We start from the raw sequence: 7,885 nt of genomic DNA on the forward strand, positions 1-7,885 counted from the left end.
TAAAGGTGACTACAAACAGTTTGTCCATTTGGACTCCTTTAATTATTCTCAGTCTAGTCTGGGCATTTTGTTGCTTGCTCAAGTCCATCAGCTGCTGCTTGGTTTGACTTTCTTAACTCGAGGCTGTCTACTCACACCTCTGAACTGAATCATTGTGTATCAGTTCTTTATAAACCACTATGTGACTCACCACTGGGTGTTGCCCTCAACATGAATGATTAGGCTCTGGGCTGAAAGGATCCCTTGGAAACTTAAATGCATGAATAGTAAATCTACTATTACTATTACTATGTAATAGTAGTGCAATATGATGAATTATATTTTTATTATTATTATCCATACATTCCATAATTAATCCTATATGCGGGGTCATGGGGGGTGCTGGAGCCTATCCCAGCTCGCTATGGGCCAGCCCATCGCAGGGCAACACAGAAACAGACAACCGCAGGGCAACACAGAGACAAACAAACATTCTCACACACCGGAGAGTGTGAGAGAGGCCGGAGAGAACCCACGCAAACACTGGGAGAACATGCAAACCCGGACCGCCTCCAGGAATCAAACCCAGGACCTTCTCGCTCTAAGGTGACAGTGCTACCCACCACACCACCGTGCCACATTATTATTATTATTATTATTATTATTATTATTATTGTTATTATTATTATATGTGTCACGTCTTAGGTTTATTTCCGCTTTTACTTTGAAGGACTTCCTGTTCATGTCACAGCTGTTCTCTCTGCCATTACCGGTCCTCATTACACACATCTGCCCATAATCAGTAATCTACGCCAGTATACAGTATAGTTTCCACCTCACACACACTCTAGCTGCCAGATTGTTGCATGATTTCCACCACTTTCCAGCGTCTTGTATTCCTGCCTAGTCTTTGTTATCCTGAACCCTGCTTCTGACCACCGATATGGATTCTGCCTAATCCCTGTCTGCCATGTATGCCTGCTATTTGGAAAAGTCTTTTTGGAATAAACCCTTGTTTATCATCATTCAAGCGTGTCTGTGCTGTGCATGTGGGTCCGTCATCTACAACGCCCTGACAGAACAATCTGGACAGAAATGGACCCAGCCAGCATCAAGAGTCTCCGCGCCGCGCTCGCCACTCAGGAGTAGCGGCTCAGCGAACAGGAGGAAAAGACAAACTCCGCACTCCATAAACTGGCGGAGTGTGCGCTCCGTCAGGAGAACGCTGTGGCAGGACTCGTGGACGTAGTCGGTCGTCTCGCCCTGGGGACCCCTGACAGAGCCACGCCGATCCAGGTTCCGGCACCCGCAGCAGAGAGTGCGCCCGCGGTGGCTCCCCCGGTTTGCACCCCGGCACCAAACGCAAGCCTAGGAGCACCCTCTCGCTTCTCCAGTGAGTCCGGCGATTGCCGGGCATTTCTCACCCAGTGTGAGATTCATTATGAATTACATTCCCCCGCGTTTCCCTCGGAGAACGACTAACCAGACCTCACCGAGGTTTAATCTGCATAGAGGAACCAGACAGGGCTGCCCACTTTCTCCATCACTATTTGCAATATTTATTGAACTTCTTGTCACATCAATAAGACAGCATGTAGGAATTACTGGAATATCGACCAAATCAGTAAATCATAAAATAAGTTTATATGCTGACGATGTGTTCTGTTTCTCCTGGAGCCACAGACGTCTCTTCCTACAACTATCAGCCTCATAGATGAATTCTCAGGACTTTCAGAATACTCTATTAACTGGACAAAATCTATAGTGCTACCACTTAACTTTAAGGTGAATAACATATCTTCTACCACACTCCACTCAGGGAACATTAAATACTTGGGCACTGAATTGCCGTCAAGGCTATCAGAGCTTATTGATCTAAACTACAACCCATTATTAAAACAAATAGAAGCCAACCTCAAAATATGGCAGTCCTTACCTATTTCACTTATGGACAGTACTTATGGAAGAATTGCCACCAAATGATGATCCTGTCAAAAATTAATTACATATTCTCAATGATTCCGATTCAGCCAGGCCAGGTGTGGTTTAAGACATTAGACTCATACATCTCACAATTTTTGTGGAAAATCAAACCACGACGAATTAGTTTAAAAACTCTTCACAAATCTAGATGCTGCGACCTAACTTCCACCACTATTTTCTTGCCAACAGACTGAACCATGTCGAAAAATGGATAAAACTCAGTCCAACAGACTCTTCATGGATAGATATTGAACAAACATTTTGCAGTAATATTAAAGTTGTTATTAAAGTTGCAGACTTACTAATCACACAGTGAGCCTTCCAATCTATAAATGGGAAGCTGATCTGGACAGCACCACTAATCACAGGTTCCGGGAAAATATATGTTCTAATTTATTCAGACTGGCAAAAAATACAAATTTACAACTAATACAATACAAAATTCTTCAAAAAACACATTATACAGGACAAAGGATGTTCCAAATGGGTCTCACAAACTCGAATATTCGCCCTCATTGCACATTGGATAGATTCCTACATGCATTCTGGTCTTGTTCCAGGGCTACTGGAAAGTGGTTCTGTCCCTCCTAAGTGTGATGCTCTCCGCGTTTAATTGCAATAGTCATAAACACTCATCCAGGACTTTGGAGGCTGCCTGGGGGGTTCTGTGTGAGCGGTTTGGGTCAAAACACCTGCCCTCCTGGAACTGAATGTGTGTGGGCTCGCTGGCTGCTAGGATTCTTTCCTCTGCTTGTTGACTGGGTGTACCAGCTGAGCTCCTCCCATCACCATGGCTTTAACAAGTGGCATTGTTCGTGCACCAAGGGCTCAACAGGCTTGTTACAGCAAAACAATATGGTTATGATTAATAATTGTCACAATTTACTCAGCGAGCGGGTCACGCTCGAATAAGGACTCCAAGAGTAAGCTGCAGAATCGACTCGTTTTCTTTTTAAACAATTTATTTCACGGTTTACAAAACAAAAAGAGCTGCGCGAGTACGTCCACACCGCCGCGTCTCCGCTAAGGAGAAAAAGGGATACGTGATTAATCACTAGACGGACTGCAGGCAGATGAAGTAAAATAATAATATCACTTACGGAAACTGAAGCACAAGTTAGTAGGCGGGTGGCGGTTATAAGGTTTGTCGGAGTAGCATGAGCGGAATGAAGCCGTGGAGGAGGTTATGGTGAAGGAGTGTGCGTTCCTGTGAATGAAGCAGGTCAGATGATTCAGGCTGAGGCCGCAGCTGGGTAGCACCCAGCAGGGTAACAACGGATGGCTTGATGTCCGGGTTTTTCTTCGTAGAGCAACATCTGACGAACAGGTTCCACACTGGGCTCTATGGATAAAACAAAGCATGCGACCCTCACGGCTAACGCAGCAACACCGTCTCAATTAAACTTTCGCCTGTGCGATCTTCTTTATACAGTCCTGGGCATCCGGCATCCAGATCACAAATAATCAAACTAAGAAATCCCACCAACAACAATCCTCTAAGGTCTTTGGAGCGCTCCGTGACAAAACGCATTGGCAATCGTGAACGCTGGTCACATAACGAATCAAAAACAAAACAACTCACGGCCAACTCGTCGATGTCTAACTTCCTGAACCGAAAGACGGTAGGGCAGCCCTGGTCAGTGATCCTGTGTTTAACGACGACGATCCGACGAGGGATCAGGGGAAAACTGAGAGAATAAATACTCACTCATAACAGGTGAAAACAATCCCAACAATCAAAACTCTGCCCCAACCGGAACTAACCCCATCAAAACAAAACCCCAACCGGAACTAAATCTGCCGTCATCACAGTACCCCCCCGTCAACGGCCAGCCCCCGCTGGCCCCCCTGGCTGCTAAGGGTGAGCTGCATGAAAATCCCGCAAAAGAGCCCGGTCCGAAATAAAACGCCGGGGAATCCAAGAACGGTCCTCAGGCCCGTAGCCCTCCCAGTCCACCAAGTAGTGCAACTACCTACCCCTCCGACGGGAACGAAGAATGAGGCGGACCGTATACGCCGGGCCACCGGCGATGAATCGGGCGGGCGGTGGGGGCCCGGAGGAGGGCAGCAAAGCACTAGAATGCACGGGCTTCAATCAAGAAACATGAAACGTAGGGTGCACCTTCAGGGATCGAGGTAACCGAAGTCTAACCGACGCAGCATTCACAATCTTGCTGACAGGGAAAGGTCCGATAAACCGCGGGGCCAACTTGGGGCAATCTACTTTCAGCGGAATGTCCCGTGTAGCCAACCACACCTTCTGCCCAGGTCTGTATAAAGGAGCCGGCCGACACCTACAATTGGCCTGGTGCGCGTATGAGGAGATCGCGGACATCAGAGCCCGCCTGGCCCTCCGCCAAACTACATGACAGAGACGTACCGCCGCCGCAGCCGAAGGGACCATTGCTTCGATCCGTTGCGGCTCAAACAATGGGGGTTGAAATCCATAGACCACATGGAAAGGGGAAAGACCCGTGGCAGTCGTGGGTAGTGAGTTATGGGGGTATTCAACCCAGGACAGGTTTTCCGCCCACGTGGCAGGGCTGTCTGCACACAGCGCGCGTAGTCCCACCTCAAGTTCCTGATTCAGCCTCTCAGTCTGTCCATTTGACTGTGGATGAAAACCAGAGGACAGACTAACGGTGATGCCCAACAATTTACAGAACTCCGCCCAAAACTTAGCTGTGAACTGCGGACCCCTGTCCGATACTACGTCGTCTGGAATTCCGTGGAGCTTAAACACATAGTCAACCATGAGTTTAGCAGTCTCGGGTGCAGAAGGTAACTTTGCCAGTGCAACGAAATGCACCATCTTGGAAAAACGATCCACTACCGTCAGCACAGCGGTGTTGCCCTTAGACTCGGGCAGTCCAGTGACAAAATCCATAGACAGATGGGACCAGGGTCGATGAGGCACCGGTAGGGGATGTAACAGACCTGCCGGGGCCCGATGTTCCGACTTCACTCTTGAACCGGTAGGACATGCGACCACGTACCGCCAGACATCAGTTCTGATGGAGGGCCACCAGAAGCGTTGGAGGACCACCTTAAGAGTGCGTGCAGTTCCTGGGTGCACCATCAGCCGGGATGCATGGCAGAGATGGAGGACTCTGGGTCTGAGCTGGAGAGGAACAAACAGGCAACGGTCAGGACAGGAAGCCGGTGCTGCATTACCGTGGTTGGCCTGAAGAACCTCCTCCTCCAACTCCGTCCGAGCCGCTCCCAACCTGACCGAACCAGGTAAGATGAACTTTGTTCCCTCGGCCGTGTCTGCTGGAGCATGGAGACGAGATAAGGCATCTGCCTTGTTATTCTGGTTCCCTGGTCTGAAAGAGAGCGTAAAACAAAACCTCTCAAAGAAAATAGCCCATCTGGCCTGTCTGGAGTTAAGTCTTTTGGCAGATTTCAGATACTCCAGATTTTTGTGATCGGTTAACACTGTAAATGGATGCTTAGCCCCTTCCAACCAGTGTCACCATTCTTCAAGCGCCAGTTTCACTGCCAAGAGTTCCCGATTCCCCACATCATAGTTTCGCTCGGAGGCCGAGAGCTTCCTTGAGAAAAAGGCACAGGGATGAAGCTTTGAGTCCAGAGAAGCCCGTTGAGAGAGTACCGCCCCTACCCCAGTGTCCGAAGCATCCACTTCCACCACAAACGCGAGGTCAGGATCAGGTAAGGTTAGAACAGGTGCCGAGGTGAACAACTGTTTAAGTACGCCGAAAGCTCTCCCCGCTTCAGACGACCAGGAGAATCTCACCTTAGGGGAAGTGAGTTGATGCAACGGGGTCGCAATACTACTGTAATTCTTGATGAATCCCCTGTAAAAGTTTGCAAACCCCAGAAAGCGTTGCAACTGCTTCCTGTTCTCCTGTGTAGCAGAGGTTGAATTCCCCCACTATCAACATAATTTATAATAATGTTTTTTTTATGATTATTACAGAAAAGTCCTTTGTCTTTTATTTGGATATTGTGTAACTGACTTTTTTTTTTTGGGCCACTGCCTTAAAAAATGTCTATGCACGACCCTGCTCCAAGCCCTCTGGCAGAAGGAGCTGTTTTAGGGGTATGTTGCTTAGTATAAAGATTAAATTCATCTGTACAGTACCTGCTTATTGAATATTTCTTCACTACTTACACATTTACATCATTTATTCTGTGATGGATTCATGTGGCCTTTCAAACAACACCCTGAACGCTCTGTGATCTGCACCAGCCCTGTTTTAGATGCTACTTCTGTCGTCGCCTGGCAAACAGAATAAAAATCTTACAGAAATTGTAACATATAATCAAGGATTAGACCTTTTACGAAACACTGTAATTCATCCTATGAATAGTGTCTTGTGTATGTTTCAAATGTTTATAATTTTTATATAATGTTTATAATCAAAGCTTGGAAATTGAAAAATGAAGGTAAACATGATGCAGGGTAGACATGAAAGAGTGAAAATAACTCAGTGAAATAGGGTCAGAGAGATGGAGGGAGAGGGAGAAAGCGAGAGAGAAGGATGCATGGACACAAATAGCCGGTAAAAAACATGGAGGAGCTGGAGGATGAATCGACAGCAATGAACAGCATCACACGGAGTGGGGGGATAGCCAGGTGAGGGGAGGGCGGGAGGGATAACGAAAGGGCAAAGAGGAATAATGATGAAGGGTGGAGGAAGAGTGTGTGGTGCTTGGTGGCAGAGTGGGGCGTGGGAGGGCAGGGAGCCAGGGAGCCGACGGCGATGAGAACATTATGGCTGGATAATGAAGAGGTTCCACGCTGTCAGCCAACACTATTCACCCTGCATGGCTCTGACCCCAAAGTGTCAACAAGCTAAACGACCGAGCAGTAGCGCATTACTGCGTGTACACACAGACCCACCCCAAGACGGACAGAAGAGACATACACCAGAGAGACACAAATGCACAATGTCTGTTATGAATATACATAAATGTATGAGCAAATGATCTGGTGATGCAGACATGTGTAAATATGCTGCTTCTTGGTGGTTGTAATGTCTCTGTGCGTCAAGACAAAGCCAAGGTTTTCTGTCTGGGCCTGCAGATGGTGTTTCTACAGCATATTCTGCTATTGGTATTCAGAATAGTTAAAGCTTCATAAAATCTCTGCTCATACGTCAATCCACAACACAGCCACTGTGGGGAAATGGAGTGAAGACCAACCGAAACCTGCCTTCAAAGGCCTTTCTCTGTGTTCCTGTCTCTCATTCACTCTGTTTCAGTCTTTCAGCATCTCTCTACCCTCCCAACCCATGACTTTATCACACATTTGCACACAGGCACAGTTTCCCCCTTTTATTCATTTCCTTCTGTAGCTCTCTATCTGAGTCTCTTTCCCTCTCTTTTATGCTGTCGGTGGTTTCCTGACTGTCTGATGCAGAGCCCTATTTGGGCAGCAAAACACTCTGTCTGTCGCTCTCCAAATGTTTCAGCCCAACTCCTCTCTGATTTATTAATATCACAAGATGGAACCCTGTGTTGTTAGAGCACCTCTCGCCAAATGTGTAGTAGTTGTAGCCTTTATGGTATATGCAGCTCACTACATGACTGTGGTTTCATGTTCATGTCCTATAGATAGACTCAGGCATGTATCATGAAGAGTCTGTAATGTCCACTGGTTTAAGTTAATAGTTGACACCATTTAAGATCAGATCAGAGGACTCAGCCCTTAATGAGCACGTGTCATGAACAAAATACCTGCTAACTCCCTTCCTAAAAAACAACACCAAGACATGTCTTCCCTGAGTCATGTGCATAAGCTGCATATTACTGTAGCTCTACCAGTAGTGTGTGAATGAGACACCGTGTCAAAGTCCTTTACCGTTAGAAAAACAGGGTAGGTAGAAAAACACTGTACACGTGCAGAACATCTACTGTACCATTTGCCATTTTAACTTTGCTATTATATGTGTTGAGC

The sequence above is a fragment of the Betta splendens genome, chromosome 10, assembly GCF_900634795.4.
Source record: "Betta splendens chromosome 10, fBetSpl5.4, whole genome shotgun sequence".
Classification (NCBI taxonomy): Eukaryota; Metazoa; Chordata; class Actinopteri; order Anabantiformes; family Osphronemidae; genus Betta; species Betta splendens.